This window comes from Natrix helvetica, assembly GCF_964273705.1.
Source record: "Natrix helvetica genome assembly, chromosome: 1".
NCBI classification, from domain to species: domain Eukaryota; kingdom Metazoa; phylum Chordata; class Lepidosauria; order Squamata; family Natricidae; genus Natrix; species Natrix helvetica.
In genome coordinates, this window is record NC_138548.1 from 11277943 (window position 1) to 11302746 (window position 24804).

General features: G+C 46.4%; 1 protein-coding gene across 1 annotated transcript in view; it reads left to right on the forward strand.

Moving 5' to 3' along the window:
* The window catches only part of STK11 (serine/threonine kinase 11), a 608695-nt gene that overhangs the window by 242823 nt on the left and 341068 nt on the right, over window positions 1–24804 (forward strand). The gene's annotated exons all lie outside the window — the stretch shown is intronic.

The following is a 24804-nucleotide window of genomic DNA, read 5'->3' on the forward strand; positions in this document are numbered from 1 at the left end:
CTGAGTCTATAAAACAAAATGTTCCCTTGTTAGTTGCGAAGTCGTGTCCGACCCATTGCGACCCCATGGACAACATTCCTCCAGGCCTTCCTGCCCTCTATCATCCTCCTGAGTCCATTTAACCTCATGTCCACTGCTTCGGTGACTACATCCAGCCATCTCATTCTCTGCCGTCCCCTTCTTCTTCTTTTGCCCTACATCGTTCCCAGCATGAGGCTCTTCTCCAGGGAGTCCTTCCTTCTCATTAGGTGGCCAAAGTCTTTGAGTTTCCTCTTCAGGATCTGGCCTTCTAAAGAGCAGTCAGGGTTGATCTCCTCTAGGACTGACCGGTTGGATCGCCTTGCAGTCCAAGGGACTCAGTGCAGGAATCTTCTCCAGCACCAGAGTCCAAAGGCCTCCATTCTTTGGCACTCGCCTTTCTTATGGTCCAACCTTCACACGTTGCAACTGGGAAAACCTTATGTTCCCTAGGAAGAAATTAAGGAAAAAGTGAGATAAGTGATGCCCTCTTTACCACAGCCTGGACAACGTCTTTCTTGACGTGCTCAGAGGCAACCTTGACACTGGGACTCAAAGGGCAAACGGCAGGTCGTCCTTGAGTTATAGCCATTCATTGAGTGACCGTGTGAAGTGACGGTGAAAAAAGTAACAATGGTCCTTGCACTTATAACCATTGCTACGTCATCAGAATTCCGGCGTTTGACAACCAGCCTATATTTATAATAGCTGCAACATCCTGAGGTTGTGTGATCAATATTCATGACCTTCCCAGCCAGCTTCCAACAAGGAAAATTCCAGTGGGAAAAGATTTGGTTAACGACTGCACGTTTCACTTAACAACTGCAGTGCTTTGCTTAACAACTGTGGCAAGAGTCATAAAATTGGGTGCAACTCACTTAACAACCTCCTTGTTTAGCAACAGAAATTCCGGCCCCAATTGGTGTGGTAAGTCAAGAGTTACCTCTACTCCAGCATGGCTGGCTGGGGAATTCTGAGACTTGAAGTCCACAAGTCTTAAAGTTCCCAAGTTTGGACACCCCTGCTCTACTCTAAGCCAGACAGGCGTCATCATTGGCTGCAAACCAGAGTTTTGCACAATGGTTGCTATTTACGCTATGTTGTCTTTGCACGCTTGGAACAAGCTTACTGTGCAATTGTTGATTTGCATCAATGAAACTCTGCATACAATTGGGGGGCCAAGTCTTTTACTAAAAATGACAGATTGCCGCTTTAACGGAGTAACAAGAGTTGGAAGGAATCTTGGAGGTAGAATCGAATCGAATAGAATAAGAGTTGGAAGGGACCTTGGAGGTCTTCTAGTCCAATCCCCTGCTCAAGCAGGAGACCCTATACCATTCCAGGCAAAATGGCTGCCCAAACTCTTTAAAAACTTCCAGTGTTGGAGCATTCGCGACCTCTGGAAGGAAGTTGTTCCACTGATTGATTGTTCTAAATGTCAGGAAATGTCTTCTTAGTTCTAGGTTGCTTCTCTCCTTGATTAGTTTCTACCCATTGCTTCTTGTTCTACCCTCAGGTGCTTTGGAGAATAGTTTGACTTCCTCTTCTTTGTGGCAGCCCCTGAGATATTGGAAGACTGCTCTCATGTCTCCCCTAATCCTCTTTGTTGCTCTTCTCTTCACTCTTTCTAGAGTCTCCACATCTTTTTTACACGTGGCGACCAAAACTGGATGCCGCATTCCACATATGGCCTTACCAAGGCGTTATAAAACGGTATTAGCACTTCACGTGATCTTGTTTCTATTCCTCTGTTAGGTCGCCTTGTCCAATCCCCTGCTCGAGCAGGAGACCCTCTACCACAGCGATGGCAAACCTTTTTTGGCTCGCGTGCCACAAGTGGGGGGAGCGCGGGGGGGTCATGGGCGGGCATGCCGCACCTATAATCCAACGCGCAATCCCCCAGTGCGCATGCGCGCACAACGCGCCCCCCCATTTTTAAATGCTTTTTTCACTCTCCCCAGGCTCCAGCGGCTTTATAGGAGCCTGGGGAGGGCGAAAAGAGCCCCCCCCCCGAGGCCCTCCGGAGGCTTCAGGGACCGTCCGGAGGCTTCCCTGAAGTCTTCGGAACACTTAAAACGACCCTCCGAGCAACCCGGAGTCACTTCCGGTTTGCTCGGAGGGTGGTTTTAAGCGCTCTGAAGGCGTCAGGGAAGCCTCCGGACGGTCCCTGAAGCCTCCGGGGGGGGCGGGGGAGGCTATTTTCGCCCTCCCCAGGCTCCTATAAAGCCTCTGGAGCCTGGGGAAGGCGAAAAATAGCTTTTAAAAAGGTGAACTCAGCTGGCCAGCGCGCTGGCCAGCTGACAGGGCAGCGCCTCGCATGCCCTGACAAATGGCTCCGCGTGCCACTTGTGGCACGCGTGCCATAAGTTCGCCATCACTGCTCTACCATTTCAGACCAATCTCCTCTTAAAATGGAAGTAATGGAAGCCCCCACAACTTCTGAAGGCAAGACGTTCCACTGATTAATTGTTCTCGCTGTCAGGAATCTTATCACGGAGGGAGGGAAGGCAAAGCTCTGAATAATTGTCCCTTGTGCCCAAAGCACTGTTGTTGCCCGTCTGGAATGGAGTCGGGGCGAAGGGTCACCCTGAATGGAGAGGGATTTTTGCATTGCAATTGCAGCTGTCTGGGCAGAGGTCCAGTGGTATGCTATGCAGTTCTCTTGCCCAGAATTTTTCCTGTATGTAGTCCTTGGCCTGGGCTGGTGCTAAAAATATCCCTGGATGATGGAGGAGAAGAGGGAGAAGAAGGTGGGGGGGATTTAATGGCCTGGCTAGCTTTCCTGCAGCGGCTCTGTCTTCCTGCATTCCCACCCCCCTTCCCCCTTGTCCTTGAAAGAAAGTTTGCAAAAGGCAAGCTGTGTGCAGATACCAGCAGAGTAGAAAACCTCAAATCTCAACTTTGGCTCAGTATTCATGACAAGACGAGAGGCAGTTTGGTGTCATAGTTTAAGACACCAGGCTCGAAACTGGGTGCCTGAGTGACCTTGAGTTCTAATCATATTATGATGAACACACAGTAATAAACATATGAGGAGCGGTTGCAGGAACGGGGTAAGGTAAAGGTAAAGGTTCCCCTCGCACATATGTGCCAGTTGTTACCGACTCTAGGGGGCAGTGCTCATCTCCGTTTCAAAGCCGAAGAGTCAGCCCTGTAAGAAAACGTCTCCGTGGTCATGTGGCCAGCACGACTAAACGCCGAAGGCGCACGGAACGCTGTGACCTTCCCACCAAAGGTGGTTCTTATTTTTCTACTTGCATTTTTACATGCTTTCGAACTGCTAGGTTGGCAGAAGCTGGGACAAGTAATGGGAGCTCACTCTGTTACACGGCGCTAGGGATTCGAACCGCTGAACTACTGACCTTTCTGATCGAGAAGCTCAGCATCTTAGCCACTGAGCCACTCGAGCCTGGTGTCTTAAACTATGACACCAAACTGCCTCTCGTCTTGTCATGAATACTGAGTCAAAGTTGAGATTTGAGGTTTTCTACTCTGCTGGTATCAGGTTGCCTTTTAGGAACGGGGTAAGTCTAGTCTAACAAAGAGAAGGACTAGTTAGTTAGTTTACTTTATGGTCATTGCACCTCCTGCAGCAAAATTAAATGACATTAAATTAAACTAGGGGTGGCATGATAGCAGTTTTCCAATATTTGAGGGCCTGCCCCCTCAAAGAAGAGGAGGTCAACCTACGGTATTCTCTAATGCAACTGAAGGCAGAACAAGAAGCAACAAATATAAACTAATCAAGGAGAGAAACAAGCTAGAAAAATGTCCTGGCAGGGAGAACAATTTATCCGTGGAACAAGTTGCCTTCAGAAGTTGTCTAACAGTCTAACAGTGAAGATTTTTAAAGAAGAGATTGGACAGCCATTGGTCTGGAATGGCGTAGTAGGGTCTTCTGCTTGAGCAGAGGGTTGGACTAGAAGACCTTCAAGGTCCCTCCCAACTCTGTTATTCTATATTCTGTAGAATAGAAAATCTCAAATCCCCCAGAGGGCTGGTTTTGATCAGTATTCTTAGGAGGAATGAGAGCAGTTTAATATAGTGCACGGTGTCCAACCTTGGTAATTTTTAGACTTGTGGACTTCAACTCCCAGAATTTCCCAGCCAGCCATGCTAGAAACTGGGTGACACTTGATTTCTAGTCTGTCCCCGTCCCCCCCGCCCACCCCTTGGGCATGAAGCTGGCTGGGTGAATTTGTTTCGGTCCTCCCGGGAAGAAAGAGGAAGCCAAGGAAATCTACTTCTGAAAATCCTGCCAAGAAAACTAAAAGAACTAGTTTTGCTAAGAAACAAGACTGACTCAAAGGCACACACACACCCCCTCCAAAAAGTGAACAAAATGGAAAGGCACAATAGATATGGCTTTCTCCTCTGCCTTATCACAATTATTTTTTAAAGCTTCAGGCCATGACCAGCCTCTCCTCATGAAGTCATCCCTCTACCACTGTACAGGTAGTCCTTGACTTATGATGGTTCACTTAGCAATGGTTCGAATCGATGACAAACTTCCCCAGCATGGCTGACTGGGGATTTCTGGGAGTTGAAGTCCATGCATCTTAAAGATGCTTTGCAACAGGGGTCTCCAATCTTGTATATAAAGTTGCAACTTGAAGACTTGTGGACTCTTCTTCCCAGCATGGCTGGCTGGGGAATTCTGGGAGTTGAAGCCCACAAATCTTAAAAGTACCAAGGTTAGAGACCTCTCCTTTACAGCATCATTGAGTTGGAGCAGCAACTTAGGATAACGCAAAACAAAGTGGCAGAATATCTGTTTTATAGAACAGGACAGAGATTGGGGGAGGGGGGAGAAGAGGCTACATTAAACTAAACAGCCTGAGAAATATATGATCCCCTTTTCAGCCAGTTGGAAGAAGACACTGCAGGCGGAAAAGGGGATGGGGCCTCGAACAGAATTTTGTGGTTGCCATCTTGACCTTTCTGTCTCCCTCCATTGTTTTAGCTTTCCAGAAAAAAAATTGCAAACTGTGACTCCAAAGGGATTGTAATGGAATGATTAAGATGCCAAATCCTGTTTGATTGTGTGTGTGTGTGTGTGTGTGTGTGTGTGTTACATTTTTGCTGATAAAGAAATGGAGACTAGTATAGATCTATTTCAAACTATTTAGCTCTCATCAGCTAGCCATCCCTTGCTGGGATTCAAACTTTGGCTGCTTACATATTAGGCAGCTGCATTAGCCTCTAAGCCACAAGTTCTCCTCCCTTTATCAGCTGAGCCAGGGGAGTGATTAAGTGTTTTTTTCTTCTGTCAAAGCACCTGGTCTGCCCAAATAGAGAAGGGAGCTTCCCTTTCGCCTTTCAGCCCTACTCCAGGAGCCTTCCAGACAGTCGCTTACACGACAAACCATTTTGTGTTACATTTTTGCTGATAAAGAAATGAAGGGAGACTAGTATAGATCTATTTCAAGGTATTTAGCTCTCATCAGCTAGCCATACCCTTGCGGGGATTTGAACTTGGGCTGCTTACATATTAGGCAGTTGTATTAGGTGAAAGGGAAGCAGTATGCTCCCTCCCATATTTGGGCAGACCAGGTGCTTTGACAGAAGAAAAAAACGATAGATAGATATAGATATAATTACATTAATTATATCATTACATTAATAAGACCTACAATATATATATATATATATATATATATATATATATATATATATATATATATATATATATATATATATATATATATATATATATATATATATATATATATATATATATATATTCTCATAGGTCTTATTAATGTAATTATAATTTTAGCCTTACTATAAATCTTTTAATTGGGATGCTAATTACCATAACTGCCAAGCATTTCATTAATTGAGGGGATAGAAAAACGATGGATAAATAAATAAGTGGCTGCTCTAGAAAGTTTATAATTTGGTAGCATGTAAGTATTTGGAATATCAAAATAAATAATTAGTGCCCAATTATCCAAGAAGCAAGGTTGGCAAAGCCAAGGACATTGAAGTACTCAAAACGATGCTCAGCTTCTCACCATGCAAAATGCCATCTCCCAAGTTTTGCAAACTTTCTCAATTTCAGCAATACAGGTAGTCCTCGGCTTATGACCACAACTGGGACCAGAATCTCCATTGCTAAACAAGGTAATGAAGTGAGTCACATCTGATTTTGTGATTTATTTATTTATTTATTTTGCCATGGCTGTTAAGCAAATCACTTCAACCGGGAAGTGAATTTTGCGGTCATTAAGTGAATCTGACTTCCCCGTTGACTTTTGCTCGTTGGAAACTGGCTGTCACAAATGGCAATCGCATGACCCCAGGATGCTGCAGTCATTGTAAATACATGCCAGTTGCCAAGCAACCACATTTTGATCATGTGACCCTGGGGAATGCTACGATGATTGTAAGTGCAAGAACTAGTTGTAAGTCAGTTTTCCTGCATAACTTCAAACAGCCTCTAAATGAAATGGTTGTAAGTCGAGGACTACTTGCACTACAGTACTGATATCAGAAGGGAATCGATTTTATAAAGGTGGTTCCTCAACCTATGACCACAATTGAGCCCAAACTTTCTGTTGCTAAATGAGACGGTTGTTAAGTGTGTTTTGCCTCATTTTACGACCTTTCTGGCCACAGTTGTTAAGGGAGTGACTGCAGTTGTTTTAAGTTAGCAACATGGTTGTTAAGTGAATCTGGCTTCCCCGCTGACTTTGCTTGTCAGAAAGTCACAAAAGGGGATCACCTGAACCCGGGACGCTGCAACCGTCATAAATACGAGTCAATTGCCTAGCTAGCACCTGAATTTTGATCACACGAACCATGGGGATGCCGTAGTGGTCGTAAGTGTGAAAAATGGTCATAAGTCCTTCTTTTCTGGTCGCCACGATGTAAAAAAGATGTGGAGACTCTAGAAAGAGTGCAGAGAAGAGCAACAAAGATGATTAGGGGACTGGAGACTAAAACATATGAAGAACGGTTGCAGGAACTGGGTATGTTTAGCTTAAGAGAAAGAAGGACTAGGGGAGACATGATAGCAGTCTTCCAATATCTCAGGGGTTGCTACAAAGAAGAGGGAGTCAAACTATTCTCCAAGGCACCTGAGGGTAGAACAAGAAGCAATGGGTGGAAACTAATCAAGGAGAGAAGCAACCTAGAACTGAGGAGAAACTTCCTGACAGTTAGAACGATTAATCAGTGGAACAACTTGCCTCCAGAAGTTGTCCCAACACTGGAAGTCTTTAAGAAGATGTTGGATAGCTATTTGTCTGGAACGGTATAGGGTTTCCTGCCTAGGCAGGGGGTTGGACTAGAAGACCTCCAAGGTCCCTTCCAACTCTGCTATTGTATTGTATTATTGTATTTTTTTCAGTTTCCTTGTAACTTCAAACAGTCACTAAATGAACTGCTGTAAGTTGAGGACTACCTATAAGCGGCGAACAGCAGAACATGTGCAGAGTTTTCTCCAAGAAGAACCCAATTGACTTGTTCTCTCTTCTCATTTCAGTATTGCAGGTGTTTCTGATATAAACATGGTAATTCATATCACAGGTGTCTTACAAATGTTACCAGGGAACAGGAAAGTTATAGATTGTTCGAATGGGGGTCAAGAGCAATTCTGGAGATTTATGTTGTATATATTACATATAGTAACAGAATAACAGAGTTACAAGGGACCTTAGAGGTCTTCTAGTCCAGCCTCCTGCTCAAGCAGGAGAATCTATTCTATACCATTCCAAACAAATGATTGTCCAATCTCTTGTTTAAAAAGAAAACCTCCAGTGTTAAGAGCCTCCACAACTTCTGGAGGCAAGCAATATATAATAGAATGGATATATTTACATTTTATATAAAATAAATTTGATGTATCGAAGGCAGCATTAAGCCATTTCCCCAACCCTAACCCACTTTTTCCCTCCTGCCCCCCACCCCTCCTTATTGAAGTTACTAACTATACAGGTGAAACTCAAAAAATTAGAATATGTGCAAAAGTTCATTTATTTCAGTAATGCAACTTAAAAGGTGAAACTAATATATGAGATAGTTCAAGCTGTGATTTGTCATAATTGTGATGATTATGGCTCACAGCTCATGAAAACCCCAAATCCACAATCTCAGAAAATTAGAATATTGTGAAAAGGTGCAATATTCTAGGCTCAAAGTGTCCCATTCTAATCAGCTAATTAAGCCATCACGCCCCCAAAGGGTTCCTGAGCCTTTAAATGGTCTCTCAGTCTGGTTCAGTAGGAATCACAATCATGGGAAAGACTGCTGACCTGACAGTTATGCAGAAAACCATCATTGACACTCTCCATAAGAAGGGAAAGCCTCAAAAGGTAATTGCAAAAGAAGTTGGATGTTCCCAAAGTGCTGTATCAAAGCACATTAATAGAAAGTTATGTGGAAGGGAAAAGTGTGGAAGAAAAAGGTGCACAAGCAGCAGGGATGACCACAGCCTGGAGAGGGTTGTCAGGAAAAGGCTATTCAAAAGTGTTGGGGACTTTCACAAGGAGTGGACTGAGGCTGGAGTCAGTGCATCAAGAGCCACCGCACACAGACGGATCCTGGACATGGGCTTCAAATGTCGCATTCCTCTTGTCAAGCCGCTCCTGAACAACAAACGTCAGAAGCGTCTTACCTGGACTAAAGAAAAACAAACCTGGTCTGTTGCTCAGTGGTCCAAAATCCTCTTTTCTGATGAGAGCAACTTTTGCATCTCATTTGGAAACCAAGGACCCGGAGTATGGAGGAAGAATGAAGAGGCACACACTGCAAGATGCTTGAAGTCCAGTGTGAAGTTTCCACAGTCTGTGTTGATTTGGGGAGCCATGTCATCTGCTGGTGTTGGTCCACTGTGCTTCATTAAGACCAGGGTCAACGCAGCCGTCTACCAGGAGATTTTGGAGCACTTCATGTTTCCTTCCACAGACGAGCTTTACGGGGATGCTGACTTCATTTTCCAGCAGGGCTTGGCACCTGCCCACACTGCCAAAAGCACCAAAACCTGGTTCAATGACCGTGGGATTACTGTGTTTGATTGGCCAGCAAACTCGCCTGACCTGAACCCCATAGAGAATCTATGGGGCATTGCCAAGAGAAAGATGAGACATGAGACCGAACAATGCAGAAGAGCTGAAGGCCGCTATTGAAGCATCCTGGTCTTCCATAACACCTCAGCAGTGCCACAGGCTGATAGCTTCCATGCCACGCTGCATTGAGGCAGTTAATTGCTGCAAAAGAGGCCCAAACCAAGTACTGAGTACATATGCATGCTTATACTTTTCAGGGTTCCGATATTGTTCTATGTACTATCCTTGTTTTATTGATTGCATGTAATATTCTAATTTTCTGAGATTGTGGATTTGGGGTTTTCATGAGCTGTAAGCCATAATCATCACAATTATGACAAATCACGGCTTGAACTATCTTGCTTTGCATGTAATGAGTCTTATCTCATATATTAGTTTCACCTTTAAAGTTACATTACTGAAATAAATGAACTTTTGCACGATATTCTAATTTTCCGAGTTTCACCTGTAGTAAGCAAAATGTTGGAACAAGACTTCTGTCCATTCCTTCGGCTCCAGCAAACTCCAGTCCGCGTTTTGCTTCTGCGCTCGCTGGGAAAGGGCCAAGATTCCCTCTCTTCCCTCTCCGCATGACCAATACAGTTCCCAGGAAAACCGGGATCGGAATTCCAGGATTGGGGTTGGGAGTGATTTTCTTGCACGCAAAAGGTTTGAAAAGAGCAACCGGAATGTATAAACGTCCTGTTACGTGTTGCATAAAATCCGGTTACCTTCTCTTACACACACAACACACACAAACGTGTCGGTGTGATCTCTGTGTCTGTGAAATAGTGTAATTCACAGCCTATTCTTGATGCATTAAGGGCGTTGAAGGGGAAAGGGAGGGTTTTGACTTGTGGAACTGCTGCCTGCCAGCCAGGGCTGCTGTTGAAGGACATCTGGAGAGAAGTCCGGGTGAAGAAAACGGAGGCTCAGAAGCGGATACCCAAGTCGATCCCCCCCCCCCCCCCGCTTCCTATCCTTCCCGCTTGACCTTCCTGGAATTAGAAACTTGGCGGGCGGGGCCATCCCAACCGAGGGAAATCAATTCATTCATCTGCAATTCATTCATTCACACTTCAGAAACAACTCCCCCCCCCGTTGCCATAGGAACAGCTTTATTTTAAAGCGAGCTGCAAATTGCAGCTGCCTTGGGCTGAAACAGGAAAGAAGGAGGGGTCCGGATTTCCTGGGGCCGGGGGGGGGGGTCTCCTGCACTCCTCTTGATAAACCCCCCTCCCTCTTTTTACCACATTGTGGTAGGCAGGAAACCCAACAGGGACGGCCTCTGGGGGCAGAATTACACAGAGAAAGCACATCCACACGGAAATGTTTGCCCAGAGGAATATTTTTCAACCTTGTCAACATGTGGGGATTTCAACAGAATTCCCCAGCCAGCATTTTACTAACCAAAGGCTGTAAAAAGAGCCTCTATTTTCATGGCACCTGCATTTAATTAAAATGGGGGGGGGGGGGAAATCAATATGCTGTATCTGGCATTGGATCATCTTCCATTTGGCTTGTGTTAAAACATTCACCTCCTTGCAATATGCAGGAGTTTCTAAGATTGGCCCCAGGTTTTCGTGGGTTCTACTTAACTTTTTTTTTTGGCTTACCAGCCTGAAAGAAAGTTTTTGATTATTACACTGTTTTACTGTCGGGAATCTGTTTGCCTAGTGTTTGCCTAGCAATTCCCCTGACTGGAGAATTCTGGGAGTTAAAGTCCACACGTCAAAGTTGCTAAAATGCAGGAACATGGAGCACTCCTCAGTGTCCCATTTAACAGAGATGAAAGGGATCTTGGAGATAGAAAGGAGACTCTAGAAAGAGTGCAGAGAAGAGCAACAAAGAGGATTAGGGGACTGGAGGCTAAAACATAGGAAGAACGGCTGCAAGAACTGGGTATGTCTAGTTTAATAGAAAGAAGGACTAGGGGAGACATGATAGCAGTCTTCCAATATCTCAGGGGCTGCCACAAAGAAGAGGGAGTCAAACTATTCTCCAAGGCACCTGAGGGTAGAATAAGAAGCAATGGGTGGAAACTAATCAAGGAGAGAAGCAACTTAGAACCGAGGAGAAATTTCCTGACAGTTAGAACAATTAATCAGTGGAACAGAAGTTACCTCCAGAAGTTGTGAATGCCCCAACACTGGAACTCTTTAAGAAGATGTTGGATAGCCATCTGTCTGAAACGGTATAGGGTTTCCTGCCTTGGCAGGGGGTTGGACTAGAAGACCTCCAAGGTCCCATCCAACTCTGCTATTGTATTGTATCTTCTCGTCCAACCCCCTGCTCAGGCAGGAAACCCTATATCAGTGATGGCAAACCTTTTTGTAAAGGTGTGGTAAACTTGTATGCGTGTGCCCACACCCACAATTCAATGTGCTTCGCCCAACTGAGCATGTGCGTGCTGTGTGTCCCTCCGCGTGGAGGGTCGCACGGGGTGGCTTTCCGAAAGCCTGGGGAGGGCAAAAACTGCCTTCACTGGCCCTTCAGAAGGCTGGAGCTGACAGCTTGCCATGCCAGCAAATATAGACTCCGTGTGCCATAGGTTCGCTATCACGGCCCTACACCATTCCAGATGAATGGTTCTCCAATCTCCTCTTAAAAACTTCGGGTTGGAGCATTCATAACTTCTGGAGGCAACTTGTACCACTGATTAATTGTTCTAACTGGCTAAGATGCTGAACTTGTCGATCAGAAGGTTGGCAGTTCCACTCCCTAGCGCCTCGTAACGGAGTGAGCTCCCGTTACCTGTCCCAGCTTCTGTCCCACCTAGCACTTCGAAAGCACGTCAAAATGCAAGAAGAAAAAATAGGGACCACCTTTGGTAGGAAGGGAACAGCTTTCCGTGCGCATTTAGTCATGCTGGCTACATGACCATGGAGACGTCTTCGGACAGCGCTGGCTCTTCGGCTTTGAAACGGAGATGAGCACCACCCCCTAGAGTCGGAAATGACTAGCACACCTGTGTGGGGGGAACCTTTTATATAAGGCCCAAAGGTAAGAGAAGGACCGGGGCTTGGAAGCTTTATGGATCAAGATCCAAATTTGAAATGAGGCACTTCCTAACCACAAGAGGATCAGCCTAGGATGGTCTGAGGATTAATGCTTGGGCAAGTGGTGGATCGTGGTGGGGAGGCTGGACTAGAAGGTCTCTAACGTCCTTTCTGGTGAATTTGTCAGACCTGAATTCTAGTTGTGCTTTAGGCCTGAAAGCCAACCGGCTGACTTAGGGCCAGTTATTATTTTAGCCTTGACCACCCTCAATCTGAAACTGTAGCCAAGAAAACTGCATGGACAAGCAATTGATAGACCACAAAGAAAATTCTTTCAGTTGGCCTGCGTAATATTTTTATTGCAAGGAGATACCGAAGCAGACTTTTTTTTTTAAAGCACTCCTAATTAATCAGTGGCTGGCCTTGTTCTGTCTCCCGGCTCTGTAGGATACTAAGCGTTGCAGACTTAAAAACAAAAAAAAACCAATCAAAGGGCATTTTATCACATTGTGTCTGAAGTGAGCTGCGGCTGATGCCTTTTCATAAAGTTGGTTAATGGGGGGGGGAAAGGTGCTAAGGGACACCCCCTGTTGCTTGGCTCCTAAATGGCTACCTAGCTATTCTTTGGCTAAAAAGTAAACTTAAAGGCTCCCTCTCACACATATGTGCTAGTCGTTCCTGACTCTAGGGGGCGGTGCTCATCTCCGTTTCAAAGCCAAAGAGCCAGCGCTGTCCGAAGATGTCTCTGTGGTTATGTGGCCGGCATGACTAAACGTCGAAGGCGCACGGTTACCTTCCCACCAAAGGTGGTCTCTATTTTTCTACATGCATTTTGACGTGCTTTCGAACGGCTAGATTGGCAGAAGCTGGGACAAGTAACGGGAGCTCACGCCGTTACGCGACACTAAGGATTCGAACTGCTGAACTGCCAACCTTCTGATCGACAAGCTCAGCGTCTTAGCCACTGAGCCACGACCTCTCTTTTGTCCTTTGGCTAATAGTGGCTAAATGTTGCACAGGGTTTCTTACACCTTTATACCAGTGGTGAAATTCATTTTTTTAAAATTACCGGTTCTGTAGGCGTGGCTTGGTGGACGTGGCAGGGGAAGGAAAGTGCAAAATCTCCATTCTCACCCCGCTCTGGGGCCAGCCAGAGGTGGTACTTGCCAGTTCTCTGAACTACTCAAAATTACTTGTTACTGAACAACTACTTGTTCTCCAGAACCTGCTGAATTTCACCCCTGCCTTATACAGGTTGTCCTCGACATAACACAATTGAAACCAGAGTTTCTGTTGCTACAGGCAAGGCAGTTGTTAAGTGAGTTGCACCTGGTTTTACAACCTATTTTGCCATGGTTGTTAAGTGAATCCCTGTAGAAAAATGAGCCATGCTATCATTCAAACGAATCCAGCTTGTCCCATTAACTTTGCTTGTCAGAAGCTGGCTGGGGAACTCGCAAAGGGCAGTCACATCACACACACACAATGCCGCAACCACTGTAAACACCTGTTGGTTGCCAAGCGCCTGAATGTTGATCCTGTGACTGTGGGGAAGTACAAGGATGGTTACAAAATCAGTTGGTCAGAATGATGATACGCTTTATAACCATATGGACGACTCCATTAATATCGTAAGTTGAAGACTATCTGTGTTTTTCAACCTGGACAACTTTAAAGGTATGTGGGTTTCAATCCCCCCAAATTCTGTAGCCAGCATGCTGGGAAGTAAAACTAAACAAGATTATCCTCCATAAGTTACGTTTAAGCCTTGGACATGGATCTGTCTACATTGGTGTTTTTCAGTGTGGACTCCAACTCCCAGAATTGTTAAAGTGACTTTTAAAAATACTATTACAATTTTGAACAGTTGCTAAATAAATGATTGTAAGTGAGGGGTCCTTGGTGTTGCTTGTTTTCTTGCTCAACTAGGTAACATCATCAGGGCTAGTCGGTTTGAAGACTAGATTTGAAGACTAGATTAGATTAGATCAACAGAGTTGGAAGGGACCTTGTAGGTCATCTACTCCAACCCCCCTCCCACCCAAGCAGGAGCCCCTACACTATTCCTGACAGATGGCAGTCCAGTCTCTTCTTGAAAACCTCCAGGGATGAAGCTCCCACAACTTCTGAAGGCAACTTCTGTTCCATGGGTTGATTGTTCTCACTATCAGAAAATTCCTCCTTATTTCTCAGTTGACTCTCTCTCCTTGACCCGTTTCCATCCATTATTCCTTCTTTGGCTTTCTGGTGCTTTGGAAAATAGCTTGACCCTCCTCCTCTCTGGAGCAGCCCCTCAAATATTGGAAGACTGCTACCATGTCTCCCTTGGTCCTTCTCTTCCCTAGACTAGCCATGCTCAGTTCCTGCAACCGTTCTTCATATGTTTTAGTTTCCAGTCTCTTAATCATCTTGGTTGCTCTTTGCACTTTTTCTAGAGTCTCAACTTTTTATAGTGTGGTGACTAAAACTTGTATTCCAGTCCTGATGATGTTACCTAGTTAGGGTCATGAAAACAAGCAAACTCAGAGAGCACCTCATATCCACCCCGACCTACAAATATTCTCCTTTAAATAGTTGTAAGTCGAGGACTACCTGTACACATTTCACACATACCACCCCGATGGGAAAGCTGCGGGAAGTGGGTGGGTGGGTGGGATCCCGGTCCTTTCAGAAATAAACCGTGTTTGCTTCCCAGCTGTTGGTTCAGCTGCTGGGTGGAGGTCAGGGGTTCTTCCCAGCAGAGCTGGGTGGGGCCCCAATCTTCAGCGTCCCATTCCCAGGGTGGAGGGTGGGGGTGGTGAACGACTTAGCCATGATCTCCCCCCCTCCTCCTCCGCCACAAGGCATTTCCACAGGGGAATAACATCATATCCACAGAGGTAGGGGAAAGAGCATGTGTAACAGCCCTTCAACATTTGCGGAAAGGATAGGATGGGAGTTCAGCCAGGATCTAAAGTTTGTCTGAAGGGCGATCGGTGTGAGACACACCTAGCAGCTGTTTTGCCAACTGAGGTGCCACCAGTGGTGGCATTGAAAAATTTTAGCAACAGATTCTCTGCCCGGTTGCTGGGTGGGTGTGGCCATGGGGGCGTGGCCTACTCAACCTCCTCACTGGGAGCGGGGGAGGAACACACTTTCGCCCTCCCCAGGTTCCGGAGTCTTTTGTGGAGCCTCCAGGAGAATGAAAACGGCCTCCCCCGGACTCGTTTCCGAACTTCCGGTAGGCCCGTTTCTCGCCCTCCCAGAGCCTCCGTGCACGTCCTGTACTGGCATGTTGAATGGGCTGCATGGAGACTCCTGGGAGAGGAGGGGAGGGGTGGGCAGGGGCAGCCGGTCCTTGCAACAACCGGTTTGGCGAACCAGATGCAAAATTAGTATCTGGTTTACCCGAACCAGTGTGAACCGGCTGAATCCCATCCCTGGATGCCACCCTCTCTTCTGGATGCTATTATGCTTTGAAGAGATACTTTGCCTCACGACCCATTGAGGGATGAGTTTGAAGACACGGAGAAGAGCTAGGGTGATGTGTTAAGGATGGGGGGTCTCCAAACTTGTAAGACTTGTGGATTTCAGCTCCCAGAATTCCTCAGCCAGGCATGCTTGACCTAAAGCTAAACAAGGTTATCCACTATTAACTGGTTAATCTTTAAGCCTTTGACATGCATCTGTCTAGGTCACTGTTTTTCAACCTTGGCCACTTTTAAGACACGTGGACTTTAATTCCCAGAATTCCCCAGCCAGCCATGCTGGCTGGGGAATTCTGGGAGTTGAAGTCCACACATCTTAAAATGGCCAAGGCTGAAAAATACACTTGTCTAGATTGATAAATCATTGAAAGGTTTCAGTATTTAACTCGTGTGTTGCTTTTCAGAGGAATCTACAAAGGGGTCATAAAACTCCAAATAGCAGCTCTGTGAGAGGAACTCCATCTTTTTTTTTAAATACATGTCAACTGTCCTTGTGTGGCTGTGGTCGCCATCTTGGCTTTTTTGACCTGTGCACCGATGAATACAGCTGGCAAGTCTTCCAATGAACGTGAAGCATTTAAAATAGTTTAAAGCTAACGCAGATGGAGGGAAGGGATCCACTTGGAGGGGGAAATTGTTAATGAAAATGCTATCCTTCGGTTTCTCCGCTGATTCCTCTTTGCCCCAAAGCTCCTCAAAAATCCCTCCGAGATGCACCAAACTGCAAGAAATCCAAGGGGGGGAAAATGGCTTCTGCATTTGTTGACACTTGCTCCAATTGTATTGTTGTTTAGTTGTCAAACTATTGTTTAGGAGTCAAACTATTCTCCAAGGCACCTGAGGGTAGAACAAGAAGCAATGGATGGAAACTAATCAAGGAGAGAAGCAACTGAGAACTGAGGAGAAATTTCCTGACAGTTAGAACAATTAATCAGTGGAACAGATTGCCTCCAGAAGTTGTGAATGCCCCAACACTGGAAGTCTTTAAGAAGATGTTGGAACGGTACAGGGTTTCCTGCCTGGACAGAGGGTTGGACTAGAAGACCTCCAAGGTCCCTTCCAACTCTGCTATTGTAATTGTAGTTGGTAAATTCATGTGTGACTCTTTGTGGCCCCATGGACCACAGCATGCCAGCCCTAACCCTAACCCTAACCCTAACCCCATCCTCTACTGTGTTGTGCTGATGACACTAGCCAACCATCTCATCCTCTGCCGTCCCCATCTCCTTTTGCGTTCCATCTTCCACAACATTGCGATCTTTTCCAAGGAGTCCTCTCTTCTCATTTGGCGGCCAAAATATTTAACCGAATAACAGAGTTGGAAGGGACCTTGGAAGTCTTCTAGTCCAACCCCCTGCTCAGGCAGGAAACCCTACATACCATTTCTGACTAATGGCTGCCCAATCTCTTCTTAAAAACTTCCAGTGTTGGAGCATTCACAACTACAGGTAACCACAACCGATTGCTATAATTCTTCTCACTGTCGGGAAATTTCTCTTTAGTTCTAGGTTGTTTCTCCCCCTGATAAGTTTCCCTCCGTTGCATCCTTCAGGTGCTTTGGAGAATAGGTGGACCTTCTCTTCTTTGTGGCAGCTATGGGGACGTTTGAACTTGAGCTTCAGTGTCTATCAAGGTTTCTTTCCTTCATTTACTCCATGCACCTCTAAAAATTCCAGCAGACTTGATAAGAATCCAGATTCTTTTTTTTTTTCCATACAGGGGAAAAAAATACAATTATGGATTCCTGTCAAACTGGCAAGCTCAGCGAGAAAAATCTGACAAGGCAGCTGTTTTAAAGCTTCCAGGAATAGGGTCCAAATTTAAGGCTTCTGGTTTTAGACTCAGAAGCAGGAGTTTCTCTCTCTGTCACTCTCTCTCCCCTAGTATGTCTCTTTCTTTCTCTTTCTCTCTGTTAGTGTCTCTTTCTGCTAGTGTCTCTCTCTTTCTTTCTCTCCTAGTATCTCTCTCTCCTTCTCTCTCTCCTAGACTCCCTCCCACCCTCTCTGCTAGTATCTCTCTCTCTCTGCTAGTATTTCTCTCTCTCCTAGTCTCTCTCTCTCTCTCTCTCTGCTAGTCTCTCCCTCTATCTGCTAGTGCTTCTTTCTCTCTGTGTGCTAGTATCTCCCTCCCTCTCTCTTCCCTCTCTCTCTGCTAGTATCTCCCTCTCTCTGCTAGTAAGTCTCTTTCTCTCTGCTAGTATCTCTCCCCTAGAGTCTCTCACTCCCTCTCTGCTAATCTCTCTCTCTCTGCTAGTATCCCCCTCTCCCAGACTCCCTTTGTCCTAGACTCTCTCCTAATTTCTTTCTCTCTCTGCTAGTATCTCTCTCTCCTAGTCTCTCTCTCTCTTTCTCTCTGCTAGTCTCTCTCTCTCCTAGTCTCTCTCTCTCTTTCTCTCTGCTAGTATCTCTCTTCCCCCCTCTCTCCTAAACTCTCTCTCTCCTAGTTTCTCTCTTTCTCTCTGCTAGTATCTCCCCCTCTCTCTGTCTGATGTAAGTCTCTCTTTCCCTCTACTAGTATCTCTCTCCCCTTTTGCTACCAGTAGTCTCTCTCTCTCTCTCTCTCTCTCTCTCTCTCTCTCTCTCTCTCTCTCTCTGTGTGTGTGTGTGTGTGTGTGTGTGTGTGTGTGTTAGGAGGAGTGAAATCTCCAAGGAAGGAGGTGCACATGCGCGCACACACGCACACAAAGCATTCCGGGCTCTTGCGTTGCCAGCTGCGTCAACCGAGCAGGCCCTTGACGCACTTACCTGTGGGTCGAGGCTATATATAGACGCCGGCCTCCCACTCCTCTCTCCCACTCCCCACCCTACGGCTGACTAAACAGAACTACCTAAAAGTCAAGGGCGAGCGGCTGTCACGTGAGCCCGGCCTGTGTATTTATCCTGGGTGGGAAGGAAGGCAGAGCATTATTTGGCTTCTGCAGCTGCCTCCTACCTTCCCAGCTTCTTGGAAATGGGGGCTCTTCCCCCTCCCCCCCCCCCGCCAGCGCCGCGGCTGACAAAGCAAAGCTTTGGCTAAACCAGATGTGGCAAAGGGAGGGGAGCAGAAAGCTGGAGCCTCAGCGGCAGAAGAGGAGGAGGAGGAGGAGGAAAAATAAATAAATAAACAAGGGGAGCTGAAAACAGAACTTGGGACAGCTTTAAAAAAAAGGGCTGGGTGTGGAAGCTAAGCAGGGTTAGGCGTGGTGAGCGTTTGGATGAGATCCCTCAGGGGCAACTGTGCAGCTGAAGTCCAAAATCCTCTTGTGGGGACAAGCCAGATCTGATTTAGGAGCTGGATTTAACTCGAGGGAGAGTTTGCAGCTGGCAATCCATTTTATAGGATGGGTTGGGGGGAGGGAGAAGGAAGGGAGGGCCTGACTTGGCTGGGCTGGTCACTTGGTCGTTGTAACCCCTGCCCCACATGGGTGCCAACCAAACTGGACTTTTGCAAGGGTTCTTGGTGTAGGAAGTTAGTAACAACCCTTCTCCTAGGAAAATGAGATACTTTAGGAAATATTAAAAGGGCAGAATATGTCCCCAAAAAAGGGAGGCGGAAACTCAACCCCCACCCCCAAATGGGCCATTGTCAATGGGCCATTAAGGCCTGGTCCAGTCAAGTCTACAAACAACCTTCTACCTTCAGGCAGAGCCATAGTAGGAATTGCCCCAACCCCCTTCATTACATCATCACCCAGCAAGGCTCAACCAAGCTTGGGACTCAAAACACAACCTACAAAGTTATCCCTCCATGGCCCCATGGGAGTCTGACAACCAATCAGAATACAAGCTCAAATTTAAAAGCCCAGCGAGGGCATAAAACCCAGGCACTCTCAGCATCTCTTCCTTTTTTTGCCCAGGATCTCAAACCTTGTGATCCTGTTCATCAATAAACCTTTCCAAGCAACTTCCACGGATCCAGTGTCTTTTCCCACACTTGGAACTGAACCCAGAAGGATATTTCTTCCAACACTGGGAAGGGCCTGTGGGAAGCAGGATGTCTAGGGAGGATCTTGGGGGGCGGGGGGATGCTGAAAGAGAGAAGTGATGGAGGACATGAAAGAAAAGGTTAATGGGATCAACGGAACAACTTAAATAGCATTTCTCGACTTTGGCAGGTTTAAGATGGGTGGACTTCAACTCCCAGAATTCCCCAGTTGAAGTCCACCCATCTTAGAACTTGCCAAGGTTGAGAAATACTGATGCATACGTTGGTTCGATACTATGGAAGGAATGAACAGGATCTGTTCACAGAATGCAGTGGAGCTGTTCTCTGTCCCTGGGAAATCCTGACGAAAGGCAAGAAGGAAATGAAGTCAGATTGAGTCAAACTGGGCTCCCCACTCAATGCAAAGCCGGGGTTGTCCTTATTGAGGGATTGTTGTTGTTAGTTGCGAAGTCATGTCTGACCCATGGCAACCCCATGGACAACGTTCCTCCAGGCCTTCCTGCTCTCTACCATCCTCCGGAGTCCATTTAAGCTCACGCCGACTCTTTCAGTGACTCCATCCAGCCACCTCATTCTCTGTCATCCCTTTCTTATTTTGCCCTCCATCGTTCCCAGCATCAGGCTCTTCTCCAGGGAGTCCTTCCATCTCATTAAGTGGCCGAAGTATTTGAGTTTCCTCTTCAGGATCTGGCCTTCTAAAGAGCGGTCAGGGTTGATCTCCTCTAGGACTGACCGGTTGGATGGCCTTGCAGTCCAAGGGACTTACAGGAGTCTTCTCCAGCACCAGAGTCCAAAGGCCTCCATTCTTTGGCGCTCAGCCTTCCTTATGGTCCAACCTTCACAGCCATCCATTGCAACTGGGAAAACCATCGCCTTGACTATCATATTTAATTCCTGGGAAATGAAGCCAGCTCTGGAACTCTTTGTACACCACATGAACTGTTTTGCTGTTTGTTTGTTTTGTTTGTTTGTTTTATTGGATTTATATGTGAGGTAGAGGAGGGCCACACTATCTAAAAGAAAGGAAAATATATACAGGAATATTTGTGCTGCATCTCCCTTCTTCTCTTTTAAGGGTTGACAGAAAAATGTTATTCTTCTGTCACAATTCTAATATAAAGCCAAATTCTTAAACAAAAAAGAAAACCCCAAATAGTCTCTAAAATTTCTTAAGATTTTTTTTCAAGCAGCAGCTTCCAAAAATTCAATAACAGAATAACAAAGTTGGAAGGGACCTTGGGGGTCTTCTAGTTCAACCCCCTACTCACGCAGGAGACCCTATACCATTTCAGATAGGTGACTGTCCAGTCTTTCCTTAAAAACTGCAGTGTTGGAGAACCTACAACTTCTAAAGACAAATCGTTCCAATGGTTAATTGTTATGGTTAAGAAATTTCTCCTCAGTTCTAGGTTGCTTCTCTCCTTGATTAGTTTCCATCCAATCAATGTTCCCCCCCCCTCCTCATAAATTACAAGATCTTTTCAACAAGAGATGGCTGAGATCGAAGTGGAGGGTAGCTGCATCCTGCCGTATGATCTTGCCCAAAAATAAAACCAACATTCTAGTCCTCATAGTGTTGATATGAAGGATGTTTTAAAGAGGAACATAGGAATCCCCTTTGACCCCCTCAGCCTGTTTTGTGCATCCAGAGACTCTTGAAAGTGAGGTGGGCGGCATATAAATTTAATAAATAAGATCTTTTCAGGGGTGTGCACCCTTCTGCAGTCATCCTTTACCTTTAATGGTTTGCCAAGAACAGCCTTCCCAAAATTAGGAGGAGACAGTGCAGCAAAGTACACAGGCTGGGTCAGGATCCCTTCAGAATGAAATTAAAATTAATTTACATTTAAATTGATTCAATATGTTGCCATAATAACAGGCTATGACAGAAGTTCTCAACCTTAGTGCAGGATAATACATTTTTAAAAAAGCTAATCAGACCTCAGGCAAAATCCAAGCGCTACCCAACCTCATTTATTTATTTGATTGTTATCCTGCTTTTATTTTGCGTAAGTAATTCAAGGTGGTGAATATATCTAGAATAGAATAGAGCTGGAAGGGACCTTGGAGGTCATCTAGTCCAGCCCAATGCTCAAGCAGGAGAACCTGTCCTATATCATGTCTATATATGTCTATATCTATCTATCATCTATCTATCTATCTATCTATCTATCTATCTATCTATCTATCTATCTATCTATCTATCTATCTATCTATCTATCTATCTATCTATCATCTATCTATCTATCATCTATCTATCTATCTATCTACCTACCTACCTACCTACCTACCTACCTACCTACCTACCTACCTACCTACCTACCTCTCCTTCCTCCTCCTATTTTCCCCTGACAACAACAACCCTGTGTGGTGGAGTAGGCTGAGGGAGAGTGACTGGCCCAAAGTCACCCAACCAGGGTTTCATGCCTAAAGCGGGACTAGAACTCATAGTTTCCTGGTGTTTGGCTAAAAGTCATCCAATTGTGGGCAGTGGGGAATTCTGGGAGTTGAAGTCCACTCCACTTTTAAGTGGCCAAGATTGAGAAGTATTGTTTTAAGGAATACTGGCTAGTTTTAGACAGGAAAAAACCTTTGGCCTCCTGCTCCATGGTCCATTTTTAATTAAAGATTCATTTATTTAATTATTTGGTAAATCAGTGGAACAATTTGCCTCCAGAAGTTGTGAATGCTCCAACCACTGGAAGTTTTTAAGAAGATGTTGGATATCCATTTATCTGAAGCGGTGTAGGGTTTCCTGCCTGAGCAGGGGGAAGACCTCCAAGGTCCCTTCTAACTCTATTTCTATTTCTATTTCTATTTATTTCTATTCTATTCCATTCCATTCCATTCCATATTTTATATTCCTCTTCCTATTCTATTCCTATTTTTCAGTGTCATAACTTCAAATGGCCATTTAACAAATTGTTGTAAGTCAAGGACTACCTGTACCATTATAATTTCAAATAGTCACTAAGCAAATGGTCATAAGTCGAGGACTATCCACAATCTTCATTTGTTTTCAGCATTTTCATTACACCCCTTCCTATTTGTTTCCTTGGACAGGCGGAACATCTGGGCCTTTTTATTCTCCGAATGGTGGGAACTCGGATTGGAGGGGGAAGAAGAAAGTGGGACAGCCCTCCAACACACTCTCTGCGTCAGGAAGGTGGAGGAAGAACCCTGGAAGAGAGAATGCTTGTGTTTTCCCCCCCCATTCCCCCCCCCCAAGCTCGGGGGTCAGAAAGAATGTGCTTTTGAGCTTGTGAACGACCATTTTATGACCTTCCCCACCAGTGGTGGGTTTCTAATTTTTTTTCTACCGGTTTGCTTGTGCGTGTGCGCGCGTGACACTTCTGCACATGCGCGTCTGGTCGGGTGGCCAGAGCCTCCCGCTGCCACTACTACAGTTGGCCCGAACCGGGAGCAACCCATCTCTGCTACTTACACTTAGTTGCTTCTAGGGGACACAACTGGCAGTTTGTGTTGCCTTTGGTCAGTGGAGGGATTCAGCCGGATTGGGACGGTTCGGGCAAACCGGTTGTTAAATTGCTGGCTGGCCCCACCCCTTCCTGCCCCGTCCCTTCCAGGAGTCCCCCCCCCCCCCGTGCCCTGTTTTGGCTCCCTGGTAAATGCAGGGAGGCCTACTATGCCCAAAATGGTGTGTGTGTGTGTGAATGTGCAGTGCTCTTGTGGCAGTGCCCTTGTGGCCTGGTTTTGCTACCAGGAGGCTGCAGGGAGGCCTATTAGGCCCAAAATAGGGTGCAGGGGGTGGTGGCACCCCCCACCCATGGCTCGTTTTTTCTCCCAGGGGGATGCGGAAGACCAAGTGCTGCCTGTCACACACCCCTGGCCAGTGGCGTAGCGTGGGTTGTCAGCACCCGGGCAAGGCAAGTAATTTGCGCCCCCTAACCCGAGGGCGGCCCGACTGCAGCTGCCCCTGGGTCGGCATCAGTCAAGTGAGGCTCTCCATGCTGGCCTCCTGCCTTCCTCCCGAGGAGGAGCTCGAAGGGCAGCGGGAAAAGGCTCGACTGAAGGGAAGCAGGTGCCGTGGGGGTGGGAGGCGCACCGGGGGCTTCGGGAAGGCGCCGGCTCCCCGGGGCGCTCCAGGCGGAGCGGGAGGATGCGGTGGCGTTGCAGCGGCGGGCAGATGGAGCACAGTGCCGCTCTCCTTCGGCTCCCGCGGGGGCGGCGCGGCAGGTCTTGGTGGCTCCGCTGGGAGGTAGGCGGTGCGCAGGAGGGGCCTGGGCCGGGGAGCTTAGTTCACGGGCCGAGCCGGGCACGGAAAGAGGCGGCCACAGTCCGGCAAAGAGCGGCGCGGGGCGAGTCAGGGTGCCCGCCTAGATGTTGCGCCCGGTGCGGCCGGCCCCCCCTGCACCCCCCACGCTATGCCACTGCCCCTGGCCATGCCCACCCAACCAGTGTTGAGGGCAGAGAACCGGTGGTTGAATTATTTGAATCCCACCACTGCCTTTGCCTGATTTGGCAGACTGACTTGTAGGAATTGGGGGGTGGGGAGGAAAGAGGAAAGGAGTCAATGGGGAGAGCGGGAGGGAGAGAAAGAAAGAAGGTTCACGCAAGGAAAAAGAATAAAGGAAAGAGGGGGGAAAAAACAGAAAGAGGAAAGTGTCCCTGTGTCATCCTTTCTAAAGGTCTCGGGATAATAGCTTCTTACATGCTGTGAGGGTGGCAGGGGTATATTATGCCAAGAGGACTCTACAATTAAGGCCATCCTCCTCCTCCCCTCCTTCACCCTTTTATGCAAAGTTGGGCTTAGTCATTACAGGGGTGGCAAGATGGAGCTGCGGTTTCTCATTGATAGAAATGAGGTATGAAAAACCCAAAGTATAAACCAAAAATGCTAATGCAGTCCGAAGAGGCTGGCATTAATAGAGGGATAGAATCAAGATCACGTGAAGTGTGAATACCACTTTATAAAACATTGGTAAGACCACACTTGGAATGCTGCCTCCAGTTTTGGTTGCCATGATATAAAACAGATGTTGAGACTCTACAAGGAGTGCAGAGAAGAACATCAAAAGAGGATTAGGGGACTGGAAGTAGACACGTACGAAGAATGGTTGCCGAAATTGGGTATGTTTGATTTAATGAAAAGGACTACAGGTGACATGATATCAATGTTCCAATATTTGAGGGGCTGCCTATTCTCCAAAGCACCTGAAGGCAGAACAAGAAGTAACAGATGGAAATTAATCAAGGAGAGAAGCAACCTAGAACTAAGGAGAAATTTCCTGACAGAATAATTACCCAGTGGAAAAACTTGCTTCCAGAAGTTGTGGATGCCCCAACACTGGAAGTTTTTAAGAAGAGATTGTCTGAAATGGTATA